The sequence below is a fragment of the Rousettus aegyptiacus genome, unplaced genomic scaffold (genome assembly GCF_014176215.1).
Source record: "Rousettus aegyptiacus isolate mRouAeg1 unplaced genomic scaffold, mRouAeg1.p scaffold_m13_p_6, whole genome shotgun sequence".
Taxonomy (NCBI): Eukaryota; Metazoa; Chordata; class Mammalia; order Chiroptera; family Pteropodidae; genus Rousettus; species Rousettus aegyptiacus.
The window spans coordinates 36,758,065-36,780,609 of record NW_023416309.1 but is presented as its reverse complement, the minus strand read 5'-3'; the positions used below and the strand labels follow the sequence as shown (position 1 = coordinate 36,780,609).

Sequence of the window (22,545 nt, the reverse complement as noted above, 5' to 3'; positions counted from 1 at the left end):
CTTCAACTTCCACTGGTTGTAGGATATTTATAGTGCTAACTGTTATGCTAACTGTTTTATAATAAGTATCTCATTTAATCTTAACCTGTAAACTAAACACAGTTATTATCTTCATTTTGCAGATAAGGCACATTTTGCAGTTAAGTTACTTTCCCAGCGGCACATGGGAACTTCAGCTTTGCCTCCCAAGCCTCTAGTCTTAACCACTACATTCACTGGCTTCTCAAGAAACTACATTTCTATTCCTATTTTCACAATGTCTCTATCAGGTGTTCTAAAAGTGTGATCCTCACACCTGCATCAGAATTATATATTTTTGGTTTTGATGAAGAACCAAGTATTTTGAACCTCACATTTTTGAAAATGTTCATATTCCTCATGAATATTTGAACCCCACCTTTTTCCCCCCAATATTCATTTTTCTGGGCTCTCCCAGTTACCAAATGAACTGTTAGTGTGGAATGGACTGGGTATATGTATTTTTTAACAAGTACCCTGGGTAATTATGATGTGTGTTAAAGTTTTAGAACCACAGGTCTAGTCCTTTCATGGGAAGGCTAAAGGGGAGATTGGATCCTAAATGTCTCATATTTATCTCAGCAGCTTAGACTGCTCTGAAGGCCATGGGGAGACACTGAAGAGCTGAAAATCAGGGTATGACATGATCAGAATTTATTTTCTGTAAGTTCAGTCTGCTGGCTGTCTGGAGAGGGTGAGAGGCTGAAGTTTGGGCAGGAGGCTGTTGCATTGTTCAGGGGAGAGGTGATGTGGGCTTGAGCTGAACAGAGGCAGTGGGAATGGAAAGGAAGAAATACTCTGAAGAGGTGAAAAGGAGGCAGAACCAGCAAGACTTGGTGCTTGATTTTAAGGTGGAAAAAGGGGAAGCAGACTTGTGGATGAGTTCAGTATATACGAATGAAAGATGCCTCTGATGGGACCAGCATGCATATAGAATTCAGAAAATAAGAAAGCACTTTCAACAGGTTGGGCAGTTGAAAATTTTAGGAGATGGCACTGAATTAGAAAGTTGGATTTGAAGAGGCATTGGTGAGGATGGGAGAAAATGACTGTCCAGGATAAGGGAACTCCATGGGCAAGGCAGAGGGGTAGGAAGTCACAGAATGCTTTTAAATTTGGGCCAAGAAGTGGTTGGGGAAGAACAGTGTGGGGAGGATAATAAATATCAACTTGAGTAAGTGGAATTAGGGGTCTTCAACATCAGGATAAAGAGCTTTGCCCCAAGAGATACTAGACTTATTGCAATGATCACTTCGTAACTTATATAAATGTCTATCCACTATGGTGTACACCTGAAAGTAATATAATATTGTCTGCCGGATGTAATTGAAAAACAAATTTTTAACAGCTTTGCCCCTCTTATCTCACAGGGCTTTTTGTTGGTTGGGGCAGCAGTATGACCAAAATGACTTTTGGAGCGATTCTTTCAGCCCAGAGATAGGGGTGACCCTAGTTTTTGAGGCAGCCTTTTCCCCAATGTCAGTTGAATATAGAGCTAAATGTATATAGATCCTACTTAAATGAGAAATGAAACTCATATTACACACAGATTTTTCTGATGAAATATTATAGTAAATTTCCATAGGCTAGTGTATTTTATTGAGATAGCATCAAGTGCTAAAGTTCCTCCGACATCCTTGCCCTTTGATTCTTATCACCAATCCCCTTCACTATCAGTAGTTTTTACCCTAGAGATTGCAGGCCCTTTGCTTGCACAAGGCCTCGTTTCCTGTGGTGTGGGTGGGGAATGGTGGTTGGTGGGAATGAGCTGAGCCCTGACGTGCAGTGTTGGCTATTGAACAAACAGTGGAAATCCCGAGGGGGTATTGGAGTGGGGCAAGGTTGTTTGCTTCCAAATCTGCAATAGCTCCTTGACAATAAACATGCAGAGGGGTCATCAGGAAATTAAATAGTTCTAGCCAAGCAGCCACGCCATGCTGGGGGGCGAATAGCCTGAAAGGTATGGATACTTTTGTGGATACTATGAAATGCTATTATGGTCCTAAGAAACTGGGAGAAGCCTTGTCTTTTTTTGTCTCTATCCTTGACCCTACCACCGAAGCGTCCCTATTTTCCATGTTTTCTTGAGAGCAGGGCCCATGTTTTCTACAGAATCTGTAATGCCTCTAGTGTCCATGGTTTCTCCATTCTGTGGAGTCCTATGGAAGTCATTTGCTGGACATCCTCAGGTAACGGGCATTTATTTGATCATTTCCTGAATTTCTGGTTGGCTCCCCAGCTAGAGTATGAATTCCTTAGGAGGAGGGCCCATGTACTGTTATTCCTTGGGGTTCTTTGTGCCATGGACCATGTGGGCACATAGAAGTCATAGTAAATGCTATTTGCTTCATTGGCTGTTTGGTTGAAGTCTTCTTGGAGCACAGATATTATAGTTACTTTTCTACTGCACCAGCTTTATAACAATGTGATTAAATTACTCTCTTGGTAGGGTTGCAGTCATTATCTGTCACATTGTGCATTGACTGCCTACATCCTGAATTGTTGAGAAAAAAATGCTTTCAGAACATTCATGATCTAAATAAGGACTCAAATGCAGTTTCATATTGCTTCAGGTGATCCCGCTGCCCTTCCATTAAAGTATATTTATTAAACACCCACTCAGTGAATTTAGTGAAGACTTGGTACTGTATTAGATGCTGCAGAGGCATTACAGATTCTGTAGAAAACATAGGCTCTGCTCTCAGGAATCCTCATGAGCTAAGCTGGCATGTGGGCATTTGTCTGTTAATGTCCAGGTTCAGCATCTGCGACTTGCCACCCAGTGGGGAGATGGGAGCATATTTCAGCCTTGCCCATTTCCCCAGTGCCCACCCTGTGTCATCAGAACTAGCTCCCTACTTTCCTACTGCTGTATCCATCAGGACTTGAGCATGAAAAAGGAAGTTAAGAGAGCCCTGGATGTGAAGGAAATCAGTTGGCCAAGGTAGTAAGTCTAAGGTTTGGGGTCAGGTGAGCCAAGGTTCTGGCTTCAGTAACCTTGTGGGCAAGGCTTTCCAAGAGTCCATTTCATTATCTGTAGAGTGAGGTGAAACCGTCCACTCTATGAGACTATCAGGAATTATAACTGAGAGAATGAATGGAAATACATCATACCTGCATTCCCCCTCCCCTACCTCTTTCACCAGGCTCACCTCTGCTCTCTTGTCAGCATCTGTCTGCTGGGCTCATTCTCCCTTTTTATTTTCACGGCCACCAGTTTGATTTTAAGCTTTGACCGTTTCTTGTCACAGAAACTATATCTTTTATTTTATGGTAATCTTTTCTTTTTTAAGTTAAGTCTCTTAGAAATTATAAAGGTAATACATGCTTGCTATAAATTTTTTTTTCTAACTATCAGAAATCTATAGAGGAAAGAGTAAAACTATTTGTCCCCAAATCTTTATTCTTCATAGAGGTTGACTACCATAAGTGGTTTGGTATGTATCTTTACATTTTTATGAATTTATGAAACACATGCATGGGCATTTTTTTCACTATAAATAGAATCATTGTGTACATATTATTCCACAACCTTATTTTTTCAATTAATTGATCATTTTCTGTGGATTTTTAACATAGATGTAAGTAGAAATTTTTTTTGTGCGTAGTATATTATTGTGTGGTTTTTATTATGTAGCTTGCTTTTTATTTTATCTCATATACAACAACAGCCTCTCCTCCACTAAACTGCAAAAATTATTTTCCTAAAACCAAATGGGGAACCAGTGACCAAAGGATAAAGTCCAGACTCCTTAGTGTGACAGTTTAAAGCTCTGTACCATCTGGCCCCTGCTGACTTCTGTAATTTTACTGGCATGTTTCTTAGATTTTTTTTTTTTTTTTTTTAGCAGCAGAATGTTTTTGTCCTTGGAACAAAACTTATGTACATCCACCCCGCCACCCACAATGTATTAAACAGGTAAACATGAAGCTCTTGGAGTTGCATGTGCATATGTGGGGGCCTCTAGACCTCAGCCAGCTCAGGCACTTTTCCCTGTCCCCCTGTTCCCCAAGACCCGTTCTCTGTCTTGTTCCATTTTTCTATCTTAGGGCATATTGGTCCTTCCTCAAAAAGTCCGAGATGTAACAGACCCTCTCAATTTCTCTTTATTCATTACAGGCCTACAGCCAACACTTAAAAAAAAAAAAAAATGGAAGCTTTTTGTTCTGCCTCTTTCTTGGAGGAAAATGAATTTCCTAAGTTTATTAGGAAATGTCCTGAATGATTCTTCTTAGATTCTAAAATGTCATCTCTCTGACATGAAAATTCAGAGAACCAGTTTTGGAGAGTTCACTCTTGTCACTTTTCTGCCCTTTTTTATGGTGAACATATTAGGTATTCTCCTATTATTGACTTTTTCTCTTTGCTCTGGGTTAATTATGTTTAAATCTCTATAACCCAGAGACCATGAGGTCCTTGGGAGCTGAAACAAGAAGGATTAGAGGACAGCTGTCTATGAGCTGGGATAGAAAGCAAGCCGCAAAACAAAATGTATCCAGCTGGGTTGTCCCACTGTCTAGCTCACTGCCTGGCACACAGTAAATGCATGATAAACTTTTCATTCTTGGAATGCATGCCAAGTAGGACAATTCCCTCTGCAACATGAGAAGAAGGGGATAGAGACCCATCATTTGCTGTTAATCTCGCTTTGGAAGTGGCATTAGGAACTGGAGGAAGATAAGGATAGTCAGCATCCTTTCTTGCTGAACTACAATCTGACTGCCTCTATACCTCCTAGCTGCATGGACCTGAACAGAATGGGAAGTCTAGGGGTGTTCTCTCTTTGCTTACTTCACACCAATGATAGGTTTGTGCATATTGAGTTTAATGACCACTGGAATGACCACCTGAAAACCATGCTGGGGTCATTTTAGATTCTACATTGGACATCAAAGAAACTCTGAAAAAAATCAAGACATGAATAACTCACAAGCTAAATTTTGCGGCTTTTGTGGATGTATTTATTCCTATTTTTCTAAGCAGTAAATCTGCACCCAGAAGATACTAAAAATGACATTCTTTGCTTCCTTTGACCACAAAAGCCACACATCTACATCATTACCAGGAGGCTGTGTTGGGAGATTGCAATCTTTCTACTGATCTTTAAAAAAGCAAAAACAAACGAACAGCAAAGAACTCTGGTGTTGGGTTGCAATGCATACATTGGGGAGACTTTACCTCTTACAAAAGGACTTGAACCTATCCTCAGTTTGTCTTATTTAATTAGCAACATGGTGTATCTGTCAGAAGGTGTCACCATAAATGCTCTGATCTCTGATTTCTGTGACCATATTTAAGTTTTCTATTTTTTATGCCTCAGTGCATTTTTTTTTTCCTAAGATGGAATGTATTTGGTTAGCTCTTGTCTTTTCCAGACATTTGAAAGGTATCCATTCTGTCTTAAATTCTGCTGGTTGTACCTTAAAAGTTTTCCTTCAGATCGTTGACACAGTTTCATTGGTCTTCAAATGCATTGGGATGTTTATTTCTTTTTATTGTTACACACTCCCGGATAACTCAGTGCCATGTATTTCCCCACTCTCCCTCCAGTATGGCCTGGGCTCCAGCTCCCATGGTCTGGAATAGTGGGACATATTGTACAGTGCAACTTGCCTGCTCCCAGGTTGGACTTCATTGATGGATCAAGGCATCTGTTATCCGTGAGCTGGGATGTGGCCTCAGCAGTGGTCTTACTCAGGGTTCTAGGCATCTAACCCATTCCCCTGGAACTGGCACTTGAAATGAAACCAGCATGCCCTTCCTGGTCTAGCACTTTTCTCACATACCTTATTTCACTTAATAGGTAAGATTTCTCATTGCTAGGCATATAAGATATTTTGGCAACTATTTGGGTACCCCCCACCCCAACTTTGCCTACTAGCTATGTCAGTGGCCTCGAATGGAAAAGAATGACCGAGAACCTTCACAAGTTGTCTTTCATTGTTTTCACAACACCTGACTGTTAGGAGCATTTGGGGGAGCCTTCTTTATCATTTAGAGTGATAGGTGTATCTTCTAAGTGGCAGAGTTGCACTGGGAGCAAGTCAGGACATTTTCAGAAATCTCAAAATGAATGCCCCCTGGTGAGGTCTACTAGGCCTTAGTAATAAAAGCAACCTATTAGCCATCTGTCTAGTTTCTGGTGTCATGGGCACAGTTATGGGATAAGCACCATCCCCTATAAGTAGATACAACCTTGAGTGTTCATTCAGAGAAAATGCATTAAGATTTCTCTAACATTATGGTATAAAACATCTGCCATACGATGGAATTAGAAAAGTAAAGATCTCGATGTCTTGGACAAAATCTCACTCGTCTTTGTGAGACACAGCTCTCAGCATATGGTAGCATCTAGTGCTCAATAAATATTTGATGAATGAATGAATGAATGATTATACTCTACATTATACTCTAAATAAACAAGATCAAATTTCTTGGTTTATGAAAAATAGCATAATTTCATTGTCTCAAATTTTAGCACAACTGAATTGCTCAACTTCTGGGATTCTAAGTAGCAAGGGAATGAGATGTATCAGAATAATGAGACAGATGCAAATATCCTTTTTGAAATTAGCAGAATTTTTTCCCCTCACTTAGGGTTGTTATCTTGGGGCATCTTTCAAGGATGGTTGTCAAACTTAGGAGGGAAGCCTTATTTCGAGTTTAACAATTCCCAGCACAGGGCCAAACCCTTGATACTTCAGCAATGTGCAGCCACCAGAGGAGGGAGAAAGTGTGTGGTGCTGAGTGTCTAGAAACCACTTAAAAATTCCTGTTTTCAGAACCTTGTCACAGTCTGTTTAAATGTAGTTTTTCAAAATAGATTTTTTAATGGTTATCTTTTGAATAGCTCAGATTTTCAATTGAAGAGAAAAGCAGCTCTTTAAAAAAAAAAAAGTAGATTATGTCAGAGGGGAAGAAGTTTTATCTAATTCTGTGTGATGGTTGCTATGGTGATTATTGAATATAAATTTCAGTTTATGTAAAACCCTGCTAAGGTTTTGATTAGAGACCAGAGGTGAAGCTCGATGTCAGCTGGTAAATGGCTAAAAGCATATATTAATGGGGCCAAAAAAAAAAGAAAAAAGAAAAGAGGGTGGAGTCACACAGCACTCTCTCTAGCCAAGTGTCATGTCGTCGCAGACTAATCTCATAATGGCTACCAAGGCAGTGCAAATTAGAGTAGGGAATGAAAAATGGTGCTTCTCTTCTCCCTTGACAATTTTTTTTTTTTGAGGCAATTGAAGATGAGGGAGCTTCCTTGAGAGGAGGCAGGTCTTGCAAAGGTGGACTCTCATATGCCAGTATCATTGGCTTTAAGTAGGCATTCTGTGTGGGGAAGGAGATTTCAAACATCTGATAAAGGAGCTGGGCTGAGTGACCTTTAGAGCAGAGTTCCCAACCCCTGAGCCGAAGACCAGTATCAGTCTTTGGGCCTCACAGCAGGAGGTAAGCGGCAGGTAACCAAGCTAGGCTTCATCTGAATTTGCAGCTGCTCCCCAGCGCTAGCATCACCGCCTCAGCTCCACCTCAGATCATCAGGCATTAGATTCTGATAGGAGCACTGGTCCCAGGTGCCAAAAAGGTTGGGGATCACTGCTTTAAAGACCCTCCAATCATAATTTCTCATCTTTTGAGTACTTGCTCAAACAAGCAAGAAGGGAAAACAAACAAACAAACAAACAAACAAACCCTGGCAGAGCTTCAGGCACTAGAATTGTAAATCCACCTGGAGATAAGAGGCAGGCTTTTACCTCTTAAATTAGGGATATAATCTAAGAAGTAACAGTTAAGGATCAGTGAGTAATAGCTAATTATGAACAGGTGTTTGTTTGTCTAAATCCTACTCTTTAGTGCTACCTACTTAATTCTTTCATATTTTTGTGGAGTTGCTCTAATTGTACCCGCATATACTTATTTATTATTTATATTTGTGTTTGTATATATTTTTAAGGGAATAAAATTGAGAAAGAATACCAACTGCTTTCTATTCATCATGTTTGTATAAACATGGGTCTTTAAATCCAGGCAAAATGCCAAGTCATCACTGCCCACCTGGCTAATTACAGGCCAAAGTGATGAAGATGGGAATAGTCAGTCTATGCCAAGAGCATTCAGGAAAATTTTCAGTGTCTCAATTTCAATTGCTGCTACCCATTTCCTAAGTAAAATTGGGAAGTAACTAAATTTGTCTTTTGATAACATTTTAGCACTTGTTTCCTTCAGCCTTCTCCATTATGACTCACATTTAGCTTCTTCATGTCCAAAGTCACTCACTCTGTGGAAACACCTTAATAGAGCCCTCTTTTTGCTAAACTGGAAATGCTCTAGTTTCCAAAATGATCTTTCCCTTCAACACACTCCCAAATTTAGTCAAAATTCCCTTTCCAAAGTGGCTAATCTCAACGTAATGCGAGAAGGGAATTGGATTAATGGTGGTTCTCTAATGGTTGTCCTTCAGGAATTGTGTAGTGGAATGTGAGAAACTCTGCTCTTAGATTACCTGTTCAGTTTTTTGACTTTGAGGTGTATAGAGAAGTCAAATCTCAAATTTGTTTGGGCTGGATTTTGTCTACCTTCTCCCAATTCATGTGTTGAAATCCTAACCCCTAGTACCTCCAGATGGTATTTGGAAATAAGGTCTTTTAAGAGGTAATTAAGGTTAAAATGAGGTCCTTTGGGTGAGCCCTCATCCAATATGACCTATGACCAGGGTCCTTATAAGAAGAGATTAGGACATAGATGTGTGTGTGCACAGAGGAAAGACAATTTGAAGATACAGCGAGAAGGCAGCCAACCATCTGCAAGCCAAGGAAAACGGCCTCAGAAGAAACCAAACTGGGAGAAGTTCTGCAGGATAGAAGTCCCAGATCAAGAACTGTGAGAAAATAGATTTCTGTTGTTTAAGCACCCAGTCTGTGTTATTTTGTTGTGGCAACCCTATCAAACTAATACAGGCTTATAGATGGATAACATTTATAGGTGGCTGGGTAGTTATTACATTCAGTGGCAGAAGCATTATTCAGAATTATCTTGATCTGGTTCAATTGAGATGATCCTAACTTCTGCTCATAGGTCTGTAAAAGCAACTCAACTATTATAGCATGGGAGAAATTCAGTGTGGCATTAACTTGAGAAAATGAACTGCAAGTTATAGTTGACTACTTGTATGATAAGGACCCATCAGTATGATGTTGTCACTGAAAGCTATTATAGTATTAAGCTACATTAATAAAAATATATCTCCCCAGTCTTAGAATATTGTGATTTCACTGCATTCCACCAAGAATGGTGTTTCATCCTGGGTGACACCTTTTTAGGAGGAAACGGACCAACTAGAATGTGTCCACAGAAAGGCAAGGAGGGCATTTGGGAACATGTTGTACGACCTGTTCTGTGGAAGGCATGGCCGTGTTCTGAGTTGTGGGGCGAGGGAGAACTCTGTTTGAGGCAGAGGTTCCTGGGAGGCAGGAGTGCTGGCCATTGTGGTGCAAGTTCCAACATTCTTTCCACCCTGGATGATTAATGGAGTCAGTGAGTGCATGGCATCCCCCTGATGATAGTTATTGTGCATGTGACATAAGTTGGAATAGTCAGAGTGAAGGGAAGAGTTTATATTCCGTGCTTGGGATACAATTCTCTTCCTCCTCTGCACTTTGTTGTTTCTGAAGTGAACCTGCAGATTGCCACTACAGATCTGAGAATGAAACTCAGGCTGAAGGTGATAGAATAGAGAAATGGAAAGAACCTGGGGCCCCGATGATGTCACTGAACCCTGATGTCAGCCAACCCCCAGACCTGCCCAACTGCTGGACTTTCTGTTCCGAGAGACAAATGTCCTATTGTTTAAGGCGGGTTAAGTTGAGATTTCCTTGACCTGCATCATGTAAGCAGATTCCACAGGGTTGGATTGAACATAACGATGAGCTTTCACAGATGAGTCCAAACACCCATCAGTGCAGTCGACCCTTTCAAGAACGGAGCTTTTGTCACTGTGTCCAAATAGAAATCGACTATGATTTAAAAAAATTCTTTAATGAGTGGAATTTTGCTCTAAATGATTCTTAAGTGTCTTTCAAGCCCTGACAAGCTAACATTTAAAAATAATTCTAAGGTGTGAGTGACCGTGAAGCTGAACCTTTCCCCAAGGCATTTGCATCATCCCCAGTGTGATAACTCAGCTGAAGCTTTTATTAGCAGAATGTGGAGGTGGGGGAGGTTTCTGTGCATGGCAGCCTCCCAGGTGCTCTTTACTCACTTCATACAAGTGAGCCCTTCTCCTCTTTCCCTACGGGGTCTGTGTCTGGCACCCCCACTTTTGGAAGGCTGTTGAACCCTGACCAAAGGGGAAATAAACCATATTGTGACTGTTGGACTTGCAAAACACAACATAGAAAAGGGCCGCACTATTATGGAGAAGAAAAGTGAAAAAAAGAACAGGGTCTCGTGACCTATGGGCTAGTAATGGAAGGGGCAGAGAGGCTAAGGGGCATGGCGGGAAGGCAGACAAAAGGTTTCAGGGATGGCCGGGAAAGCAGTTTCCACCTATTTTAACCGCTGCTCCCTTTGGACAAACATTCCTCTTCCATGGTTCATATTATAAAAATAATTGTTAAAATTTTTTAGATATAAAATTATAATAGAAAATTGACTAAGCTTTAAAAGATACACAGTTTCTCCATTCTAATCATTAGTCTGGCAGGGGATTTGCAAACATGATCACTTTCCCTCTGAGAAGATGCTGATCAGTGGAATAGATTTTTCCTGATCTTGATCCCAAAGTTGATTAGGTTTCTAGTGGTTCCTGTAATTAATATAAAATAACAGTGAAGACGATATTTTGCCCTCGTGCTTGTGAGTCTGAACCAGAAAGTGTGTGCTCTCACACTGCATAGCTCGTACTACACATAACCAAACTAGGCTTGTTGGGAAGAAATGTTTGCAGAGGGTCAAAGGACTGCATTTTTGTACTCAGCAAGAATGTAACTGGCAGAGTCAGTGGGGTTTCACTCACAGAGAGGTAAGGCTGGGCAGGGCCTATTAAATCAAATTGTCCACTCTGTGTTAACAGAGGGGAGGATAACTGGGCATGGAGAAATAACTCACCTCGACTGCTGACCTGAGGGTAGGAGTATGAGAATGCTCAGGTTTTACCTCAGGGTATCAATTTTTAAGAATTTGGATTTGCAGGGAAATCAAATCTGACTGATTTTTTAATTAGTGTGAAGATATATGCAAATAAGGATCAAAGGTGGTGTGAAGAGACTGATTACTAAGCTTATAAATATTTTTTTGTGTAATGGGAGCAGAAGATGACCCAACCAGTGTTTGTCCCTGGTGATGAGAATTCTCTGTCCCAGACATTGGGTACGTCTGGTGTGAGGTCTGCCCAGTACTCCTCTCTCTCTGGTTGGGAGGACTGGTGGAGAAAAACAAACTATATTCAGATGTGGGCTTAGTGTTCATGGTGGAGGCTGATGAGCAAGTGGCCAACTTATTTCTGCTTTGGGGCTTCACTTCCACTTCAGGAAGTGACCTCCTTGTCCCTTAGAGGCCCAGTTCAGCTTGTTTGGGTGGGTCAATCAGTTCCTGTATTTTCTGTCCTTTGCTTTCCAACCTCAGGCTGAGACAAAGCAGCTCAAGGGTTGAATTCTAGCTCTAACATGGAAACTTAAAATTCTCTGGAAAAGTCCCTGTAAAATGGAGGAGTAATTCTAGAAGACAGAGTTTGATCAGCTTTCTTATGCTGTTAATTATTAAACAAAATCAATAGTTTTTAGTTTAATTTTTACTTTTCAGATAGAAAAATGAAAGGTCATTTCTTCAAAGAGGAAAAAAGAAAAAAGGAGTCCCAGAGCGTGCTTTTGGTGGCCCATAGGGAAGGAAGGGGGAGTTGGAGTAAGGACCTCTGAGGTGGTGGAGGAAGAGGTAAATGGTTTGCAGTTTATCTGAGGCTCCTTTTATTTCCTCGTTGGGCCTTAGGTTTTACTGACTTCAAGGCACGAGGGTCTGCAAAGCTGGGAGAGGCCTGAGCCAGCTGACCTGAGGCCGTGAAAGCTGTAATTGCTTTAGGTCATAGCCATCCTAACAAGGGGACACTCTGTGGCTCCATCAGATATACAGGCCAGAAGCCAGCAGTAGCCAGGTAATGACCACTACCAGAAAGCTGGCCAAGGTTTTTTTTTTTTTTTTTTTTTAATTAAGGTCACACAGGCAAAACCAAGTTCTAAAACAGGTGCTCAGAATGCATGCAGCATAGCAAAGAGCCCAGGAATCCTGTTCTGAGGGAAGCATTTCCTGACCACGCTTTTTTTCAAAGGCTGACAGCTGGCAGCGGACAGGCTAAGGACGCTACAGATGAACCACAGCAAATGGAAGACAGGAGAAGGGTTTGTGGCTGTAAATGGATTCTGGCACAATACAACCCACCTTGGTCTCTGCTCCAGGAAATGGCCAAACTAGGAAAGCCCCGGTGACCTTTAATTTTGTAGACAAACTGGTTTGATTGTTTGAATTGCGATATTGCCAAACCCACTTCTAGGCTCATGCTCCATGTCTCTGGGGTAGACTGACGAAACTCAGAACTCAAATATACATGTGCAACATGTGCTAATAGAAGTACTTCATTATTATTCATAATAATGGTCAGGGATATGGCAACTGCCTTTTATAGAGCACTTACTATGTGTTAGAGTGTTTGACAATAACAGTTCTGAGAGGTTGGAACTATAATTTCTATTTTACAAATAAGGAAAATGAGGCTTTGAATGTTTGAGTCACTTGCCTAAGGTAACCAGTAGTAAGAGCCAAGATCTAACCTAAATTGTCTGGACTCCAAATCCCATGCTCTTAAGGACTGCTGTGTATGGGGCAGTGATGAGAATGCACCTGGCAGACCTCTAGCTGCCAGGAGTGGAATTGACCAGAGGCCCCCAGGCTCTGCTCTGAATCCCTCATGGTATTTGACCAGGCCCTGCTTCTCACAGGGTGCTCCTAGCTGATGATTGAGCATGGCAGGAAGACTACAGCAGCCTGGCTCTTGGAAGACATGGGACTCCCAATGGCCAGATTCAGCTGGGGATCCCCTGACAGAAGTGCAGAACTTTTCTTAGCTCCGTGGTCTAGGTCCACCCATCCTTCCTTCCCCATCTTCATTTGGTCTCAGACCATCTGCTGTGTCTCCCAGCCTCCCTCCCCATTTTCTGTGTCAGACGTTTTCCCTAAGAAGGTCCTTGCATGTTTAACCCCATTTTAGAATTTGCTTCTCGGAAGACCTGGACTAACACAGTGTATCATGCCAGATTTTCAGGGCAGCTGGGTTCAGTCTGCTGGCATGAACAGGGGAGTTAGACAGTTTCCTGTTCCTCTCCAGCTTCCACACTAAAAGCCTCAAGGCACGAAGCCTCGTGGTGGTCCTCCCTGTGTTGTACTTTCTCCCCTGCTAATCACTTAAGTGGTTAGTTTTATCTCATCCATTGATTCATCTATTCACGGAAGAAACATTTATTGACTTCTCACGATATTCTAGGCTCTGGGGATCCAAAGATGAATGTCAGGGAATCTGCCCTCAGGGAAATCACAGTCTAGCAGAACAACAATTTCTAGTCAACAGATAAGCAGCACTACTGCTGATGACTCTTCAATGCTAACTCTCTGGTACACTTTTAAGCATTTTGTATGAATCAACTCATTTTATACTTGGAACTCTTGTGCGAGGTAGGTGGTGTTATTATCTCCACTTGCACATGGGGACACTGAGGCACAGAGAGGTAAGTGGCAGAGCCGGGGTTTGAACGCAGACAAGAGTCCTTGAGCTTACTGCTCTGCCACACTGCCCCTTGCTGTGCTGCCTGTTCTCGGAGAGTATGACCATGCTGGGGGAAGAGCAGGCTTCCACTGCAACAGAAACTGAATCCAAAACAGCTCAGTTCCCACTTTAAAGATTTCCATTGCCTGCTAGGATGAGACCAATCTCACTGGGCGATCTGGTGGGTACAGAACACCTGTTATGTTGTGGAGAATCACACCTCGTTGCTCTTGCCTGGAGGTTGCTGAATCTCTGCTATATCCTGTCTCTTTGGCTGGTTGGAGCATCACTGGGCCGCCTGGCACTCACTTTTTGGGTCACATTTGATTGTCTAGCTCTGGACTGCTAGACGCAGAGGTACGTTTTTGCTCACTTCTACATGGAGACTCATTTTATAGGAATTCTCCATTTGGTAAATGAATAATAACAAAAATAACCAATACTTTTCTATTTTCAAAGGGTTTCTGCGTGTTTATCACTTATTCCCAACAAGCCTTTGTAGCAGGCCAGGCAGGTATAAATAATCTCATTTCAAAGGAGAGAAAATTGAAGCTTAGAAAAGTCAGTTACCCAGTACATGGTAGATGTGAGACTTGAGTCCAGGCCTTCTGAGGCTTTGTTGACTGCACTGTTCCAGAACCCACATTATATTATGCAGTATCCTTAGAGCCTTGACTTTAGTAGCCCAGGTTTTAATTATTGGGGGCCATCAGCAGCCCCTGAGTTAAAGGCATTTTTATTTTGGCGAAATTTGGAGTGCCATCTTGTTGTTTGTATTTCTTTAAGCAGATCACCCAGAAAAATCATGCCCCAACTCCAAGTTGACCATACTGTGAAGCCAGATACAGCTTTCAGAGTGAAGAGTGGGAGAAAGTTACCCTTCTTAAAAATGGAAAATGAAACTAACTAGGCCAGTTTCATAGTTTCAGCTGGTTAGTATGCTAACGGTCAGCAAAAGTAGGGACACAAAAACCCCCTCTCAGCCTTTCCTGGAAGTTTGATGATTGAATGGTAGAGAGACAAAAGGAAGGGAGTTTTTTTCACAATTTCCTAAGCTCAGTTCCATTATCAAGAGTTGCCTTTCACCTCTCAGTTCTTGATTGGGTGAAAATAAACCTCATTTTCGTGGCCTGCCCCAAACAAAGCCCATTTGTCCATCCGCACATTACTGAATCTAGACATCGGTATCTGTGTAGATTAGAATTGATTCCTGAACCAGGAAACCAAAAAGAGGCTGTCTAAAGGCTAGTTATTAATGGCCTCATTACAAGTCTGTGTTGTGCCATTCGAACAAAATTTACATAAAGAGAGGAAGCACATTTATAAGTGTCGGAAAGAGGCGAAGAAAGAGGAAGCCTTCACAGGGACTGTGGTATCTAAGGCTTTATTAGCAACACTGGGGTTTCCTGAACGATGAAATAGGGGCCGGTGGGCCTCCAGCCCTCAGAGTCCTTTCCAGTGGTGGCCTTTGGAATCCGGGTATGGACAGTGCTTCTTAGGGATCTTGATACGCTTGGCCGATGAAGCTGTGCTTGGCTGGAGCAGTGCCAGAGATCTGAGTTCAGGAGAGAGGTAGGTTTCTGTGGACCCCTTTCCAGGGGTGGGGCAGCAGATTTTTCAGCAACCTTTCCCAGATTTATCCCAGAGACTCACTGAAGGAACTTCTGTCTGTGACCAGGAAGCAGCTCATGCAGGGGAATTATTTCTCCATTGGGGTCATGTTTCTTGGGGTCAACTGTTCCTTGAGTCTGGGAACTGATTACAAAACGGGAACCTTGACTTCTAAATGTGGTTTTGCCATTAAACCAGCAACAACTAATGCCCTAGGGCTAGTCAGTTTACATCCCCATGCCCCCAGTTCTCTATCTGCAAAGTGAAGATAGTTGCATCTGTCACATGTGTCCAGACACGCTGAAGAGAACAAATGAGAACAAATTAAAAAGTTCTGAGATACCGGGTGGTGTGAGAACTCCCAATGACCCTTGGCTTCTTGGATGAGGCTGGAGCAACTTAGCTCTAGTACTCAGGGAAGTTTACTGCAGGTTGAACTTGGGAGAGAGTTGGAGGGCCCTAGACTGGGAGGATGGCAGGGCTGCAAGCAGATTTTATCATTGGTGGACAAGGGTAAGCCCACACATTTGTTGTCATGGCAGCCTTAGCTGTGGGGCTATTTTTATTCAAGCTGAATTGCAGGTAGGGTGTTGGGGAGGGGAAGGGAAGAACGTCATCCTTTGCTTTAATACAAAACAAAACTAACACTTCGAATAGTTCATTTAGAGCAGGTAGGTAGTGACTGGATAAAGGTCTTAGAGGCCTGAGGTCTTCTCTCTTCCTGTCCTACTACCTTATCCTGAACTTTAAGTGCCTTGAGGAAGGCCAGAGGAATTACCTGGTAAATGAAGGGAAAATGAATCCTTATCTAGTGAGCTTGAAAAGACTGGGGTTGATGTGCAGGATGTAGTTTTTTTATTCAGAACCCTCTACCCAGTGCTGCGAATCCACTGACGTGTAGTGCAACCAGGCAGCCTCAGGAATCTGCAGCTGGTACAGGACGTCTGGACGGCAAAGCAGGTTGATGTGACAGGTGAGCCAGCTTGTGCTGGAAAAGTCGGCAGCACCCACTGCCTCAGGAAGTTGACAAGGCCCTGTGGGAAGAGTGGATTCATTTTTTTCTCCTCCTTTCTGTTCCTTTCTTCTTGTTTCCAGGGAGGCAGAATAGCCACCATGGATTTATATAAAGTCTGAGTTGGAGATATGTCCACAGGACTTTGCCTTACCTTTTTGGCATCATGAGGAGGATGATGATGAATGTGACAAGGACTATGATTGATTCATTTTAATGAACTCATACTATTGCCACTAAATAATCATCACCTCCTCTTTCCTCTGACTTTAATGCCAGTAAGACATGTGGTAGATAAGAGTCTGGCATTCTACTGACCTTCTTAACACATTCTGATTGAAAATAGTATATGACTTTGGGGGTAGCTGGTGAATTGTGAGTTGAGTTCACTTGTCACTATGTTGGAAGCTTTGTAAATGAAAGGGGTTAGCTGGACAGGAGATTCAGTACCCACTAACCAAGGTGGGTGAACAAGGGGGAAGGAAGACCCATGAGTGATGACTAAAATAAAAAAGCAGTCTTGATGTTTGCCAGGAAGCTAGGTGAGGTGGGGGTTATCGAAACTCCAGATCTGAGTCCCACCATTGCAAGCCTCTCACCTCCCCCCTTGAACTCACATGCTTTTATAATGGAGCAAAAGCTCCTTCGTTTGGATACATGCATTTGGAATTTGGGGACAAGGCCAGGTCTGAGGTCTCCCTTTGTGCTTTCTAAGGACACAATATCCATGACACTTATTTTCTAAGAAAATAGCTGGTATAAACAAGATATGCCACAGGATAAATGCTTAATCTCCTTGAGAATCATTTTTCTAAGTATTTTGTGAACCATATTTGTGCTACACTTGCAGACATCAGGCTAATTATAGAATCTTATTTGCTCTTGAAAGCGAATAGAGCAGGATGTTGGCTTGGCAACACTTTGTTAGCCCTAGCTTAATGTTACTTTACGTCTGAAGGCACTGCTTGCTCAAAGTGTGATGATGGGTGGTCAGCCACTCCCTTCTCAATTCCGACTCAGATTTACAAGAGAGCTGACATATTCTGCTTGTGTGTCTAGAATTACTTCAAAAACAAGCAAAGAAAGTTCTTCAGCATTTAGAAAAATAAAACTACATTTCAATCTTTATTTTCTAGCATTTCCTTTTCTAATGAATACTGTTTGCTGACAGGTCTTCAGTACACAGTCCAAACTCCTTGAATGGTATTCAGGGTCCTCTCTGACACCGAGGCTCCCATACCCCTCTCACCCACCTCCCATAGAAAAGGTGCCCCCACATCGCTTCCTGTAACCCCAACACATCATTTACTTTCATGCCTTTGTGCCCTTAATCATGCCAACAAAGCCCTTCTGATCCCCATGTCAGCATTCTCGGCTTTTCAAGGCCCTACTTGTCACTACTTTGAGACTGTTTTTCCTTTTCTGATTTTCTGGTGGCCATAAACTGTGTTTTATAAATCTCGTAATGTTTTGTTTTGAAGTTATTCCTGTTCTCATTTGTTTCTGGAAGTCGGAGAGAAGCCATTTCTCTCCAGTGTGGTCCCCCAATATCAGCAAGGATAGAAATTCTCTTACCCTTATATTTCTTATGGGGCCTAGGCTAGGCTTTGAATATTTGTTATTCATTGATAGGCAGTAAATATTTGTTGAAGGAATAAAGGAATGAGTTAGGAATTAATTTTATTAATTTAAATGGAAAATAGACTTTTTTGCAGAAGGGTAACCTCAGTGTCCAAATGCTACTTGACTAAAGTAAGTTGTCTTCTTTATTCTTCAGGAAGTCTTTCTCAACTTCTTGAAATTTCTGTTATATTTTTAATGTGCCAGCACTTTTCTAAACATTTGGAAATATAACTCACTTCATAGTGACATTTATAGTCTCATCACACAGGTTAGTGCTTGCTGGGAAGGTATCACATAGTTCTTAGTTTTTTCATGTGGAACCTCATCTTCCCAGTTCAGTTGTAAGCTCCTTAAGGCCAAGACTATAGAGCAGGGGTTCCCAACTCCCACCCGCAGACACTCCCCAGTGCTAGCATCACTGTCTCAGCTCCACCTCAGATCATCAGGCATAAGATTCTGATAGGAGCACCGGTCCCAGGTCCAAAAAAGTTTGGGGATCGCTGTTATAGAGGACACACTCATGGGGTCTCCTCTGGGAGCCATGTCACACATGTTCAGTAGATAATTGCTAGGTAATGAGGAAGCTCAAGTTTCAGTGCATTTTGTTTTGGGCTTTGAGAAAGAGTTGTTTTATGATTTCATCCTTGTGGCTAAGTAGGATGGATGAGAATCATGATAGTTCCGAAATTTCATCCTGGGTGAAAAGTCTTTGGAAGTTTCTTCAGATCTCAGACAACTCTCTGTATTCTTGCCCCAACTGTGTGATGGTTAAATTTGGGTCCTGGACCTAGGATGCAAATGCAGAGAGAACATGGTTCATTTCTTTTGCAGACTCTACTACCTAGGTTGCTAGTCAATTCATTTCTGCATTTTTCTAAGAAATGTTTGACTCTTCTACACTCTTCCTTTTATTAGCCACACTAGAAGTCCTAGACACATATTAATGATCTCTTCCTAGTTCATTCCAGACCAGAAACACAAATTCCTGACAGGCCCCAGTGACCATTTCTGTTTCATTTCATTTTTGGCTAGGTTGGTAGAAAACTTTTAGTTCTCAGTTGAAATTTATATGGTTAATTTCCTTTTCTGTTCACTTTCTTTCTCCTTGTTGCTCAAAACTTAGAGAAAATAATTCAACACGTTTATGCTACAGGCTTTCTTCCCCACTTCCTACCTTTACTTTATTTTTAAAATCACTAATACATTTAGCTTATCAAAATGGAAGCAAACAGTTTAGCATAATTCAGCTTTTCCCAAACTTCAGTCATATGAGATTCATCAACATAGTGTTTGGTTTACCTTCTTTTTAACAGCTTTTTTGAAATACAATTCATATGCCATGCAATGTACTCAATGTGTACAATGCAATGGATTTGGGCAGTATATTACATTATCAAGTTTTTAAAATTGTGGTGAAATATATATATAATATAATAGTTGCCATTTTGACCAATTTTAAGTATACAATCTCAGTGGCATTAATTACACTCGCAATGTTGTGCAACCATCACCACTATCTATTTCAAGAATTTTTCCCTTGTACTATTAACAATATTTTCTTTAAGTCAATTCTAGGCTTAATGTTTTTAATTTGAAAAGGAAACTTTGCCTCTGTAGATGAAAAACCAGTATCTCTTGATATGAAATGAAGATAGAGAGTTATAAAAATAAAACAAAAAAAACCAAACCATGTATTAAATCCTACTAGGTACTCATGCCTACAGAAGCCTGTGGGCTTAACAGGTCTTTTTCTCTTTGTAGTGCCAAAGGAGAAACACACATTAAAGAGGTATTGAAGGCATCCTCTTACCAAACTGAGTCTTTCTTCTTGATTTATGTGAGACTGAAAGAACTGAAGGAGGACTCCTTTCTCAAGATATGGCTCAGTGTTGCTGAATGATTGCTGCACATTTTAAGATCATTTCCTGTACCACCATGGCTCACAGTGTGAGAAATGCTGTCAGAGTGTATGAGAGCATGACTTCGAGGGTTAAATTTCCATGCAGCATGCACTGTATGACTTGGACAATTTATCGAAATTTTTGTGCCATAGTTTTCTCATCTGTGAAATGGGCAGAATCAGACTAGTCACTTAGTTGTTGAGATAAAATGGAATCATGTATGTTAAGGTTTTTGCATTGTTCCTGGGATATAGTAAATGCGCAACAAATGTAAACTGTGGTTGTTTTTAAGAATGATCCTTATTTATACTTTTCCCAAGGCTTAGCATTACCTTAGAAGAGAAGTTAGCTTATATCTTAAACAAACAAACAAACAAAAACAAAACTCTCCAAGATCAGCACACACTATTCATTGCTGTCCTTACCCTACCTTTCTCACAGGCTGTCAGAAAAACGTAGTGCCAGTTGAGTGTCAGATGATGTGCAGGAAAGAGGCAGTAAGCACTCTAGTCTGAAAAGTTAATTGGAAAGTGAGAGAGTGCGGCCTTGGGTCAGAGGCCCCTCAAGCACGCGGCACCCCGGCTGGACCAGTTGGCCTGCAGTGTCTCTTGACTTAAACCTCATCGTTGGAATATTGACCCTGGTGGCAGGTCATAGCATACTTAACTCAAGTGGCATTAACTGCTCAGAAAAAGCAATGTCACCAGGTGTTGGTGAGTAAAAGCCTGCATCATGTCTCATGAGCTGTAGTCACAACCCCAGACCAGGAATAGTATGAGACACTGCTTCCTGCCCTGGACCACATCCATGAAGAAGGCAGGGCACAGAAACCTGGGGAGAATTCCTGCTCTGCTCCTTGCTTGCTTGCTGTGTGACCTTGGCCGGGTTGCTTCAATCCATCAGGCACAGTGTTTCCATCTATAAAATGAGAATAAGGTGTTGATTTCTATCTCACAGGGTTGTCGTGAGTATTAAATGAGATTAAGACTATTAAGCAGTCACCACAATATTCAATAAATGGTAACTTTTATTGTTATCATTATTAGTAATAATGAGTCTATCACCAGCCCTCTTACCTAGTATGAGCTGTGTCATGTGGCTTGGTTTGAATCCAAGTGCATACATATACTCATTTCATTTAAAATCATAGTCTTTTTTAGATCCAAATAATATATAGACTCCCTTGAAAGGAAAAAAATATGAAGCTTTAGTGTTGATGGGTTATTCTGATGTATTTAAATTTGTATAAACATGTCCTATTTCTTATGCTTATTGTTCTTTACCAACTCTGAAAGCAAAAAAAAAAAAAAAGAACAAGATACAAATATAGGAATAAAATAAACAAAAAGGAAACTGACTACATTTGTTTTGTCGTAGACAATGCTGGCTTATTGGAATGGCATGCACATAGAGTCTGTGGTGCTTACTGATTCTTGCTGCAGCTCCTTGTGTTATTTTGGGACTCGGAGCTTCCACCACATTCCTCTATATGATGTAGTGTCCAGGGAAACCTTCTTGTGGTCATTTGGCATGAATGCCTCATCTACATTTCGTCCTGCTCTGCCCCCTCCTTTTTCCTCATGGGCCCCTATCATTCAGGGTAGCATGACCTAGCTACAAAATGATTGTGAACACACAAACATGCACACACATGCGCGCGCGCGCACGCACACACACACACACACACATCTCAGTCTTATGGCCGAGAACCCGATTATTACGTGGTAATTCAGGATGTCTTTGCATTTACATCCTATCTTAAAGGCGTTATTATCTAAACAAAAAGCCCAAGCACGAATTCTCATAAGGACCATATCTGAGGACTTTTGGCAGATGACAGTTTGAGAAACATTGATTCACATCCTGCCTAGACCCCCAAAGTATTTGAAGCAGCCCGCAAAATTTAACGCAATATAAGAAAGAGAAACAGGCAGGACCAAGGATCTAGATGAGAGGATAACAGCAATTAAGAACCAAAATTGTCACTGCGGTACCTGGCAGCAATGGCAAAAAGTGAAACACACCATGTTAGCTTGTTCTTATTGTCTAATAAGAGAAAGCAGGCAAGTTCTCTAAAGAGACAGATTTTTCCTGCCATTGATTTCAAGGAGTACTTGTCACATATATGAGGCTTTGGGAGCCAGATGCACAAAGAAAGTCTTTTTCTATCTTTTCTCCAGAGTGTTCCTAGACTTCCTGCGAGCTGAGAGGATATTGTTAAATTTTAAAGCAGTGAGGATACTATCGGTGTCTTAATCATACTTGACATTTGGAGAAGATCCTGAGGATTTTCAGAGTGCCTTTTCCAAAATGTTTATTATTTGAATCTCAGGAATAAGGTGGTATTTTCGTCAAGGTGGGAAGGGGTCCACAGAGATCTACGAGTTAAGTGGGAAGGTTTGTGGCCATGTCACTCTGTCAGGTGGGTTTCAATGGTGCTTATGTCTAGACTGGCATTTCCTTCATGGAAACTTTGAATCTGCTGAAGTGGTTGGACCCTGGCCCAGTCTGCAGTGCTCCGGGGAAGGGGCTGATGTCGCTGAAAGCAACATAAGCAGTGGCCGTATCAGTC

At 41.5% G+C, this 22,545-nt stretch overlaps 1 protein-coding gene and 1 long non-coding RNA gene across 2 annotated transcripts in view; both read left to right on the top strand.

Annotated features, from left to right (window-relative positions):
- PIK3AP1 (phosphoinositide-3-kinase adaptor protein 1) overlaps positions 1-22,545 on the top strand; it is a 91,047-nt gene that overhangs the window by 20,848 nt on the left and 47,654 nt on the right. The window lies entirely within an intron of this gene.
- On the top strand, positions 15,405-21,284 carry LOC107520399. The gene is made up of 2 exons (XR_001599307.2): positions 15,405-16,410; positions 19,834-21,284. It is a non-coding gene; the product is annotated as an uncharacterized LOC107520399 (long non-coding RNA).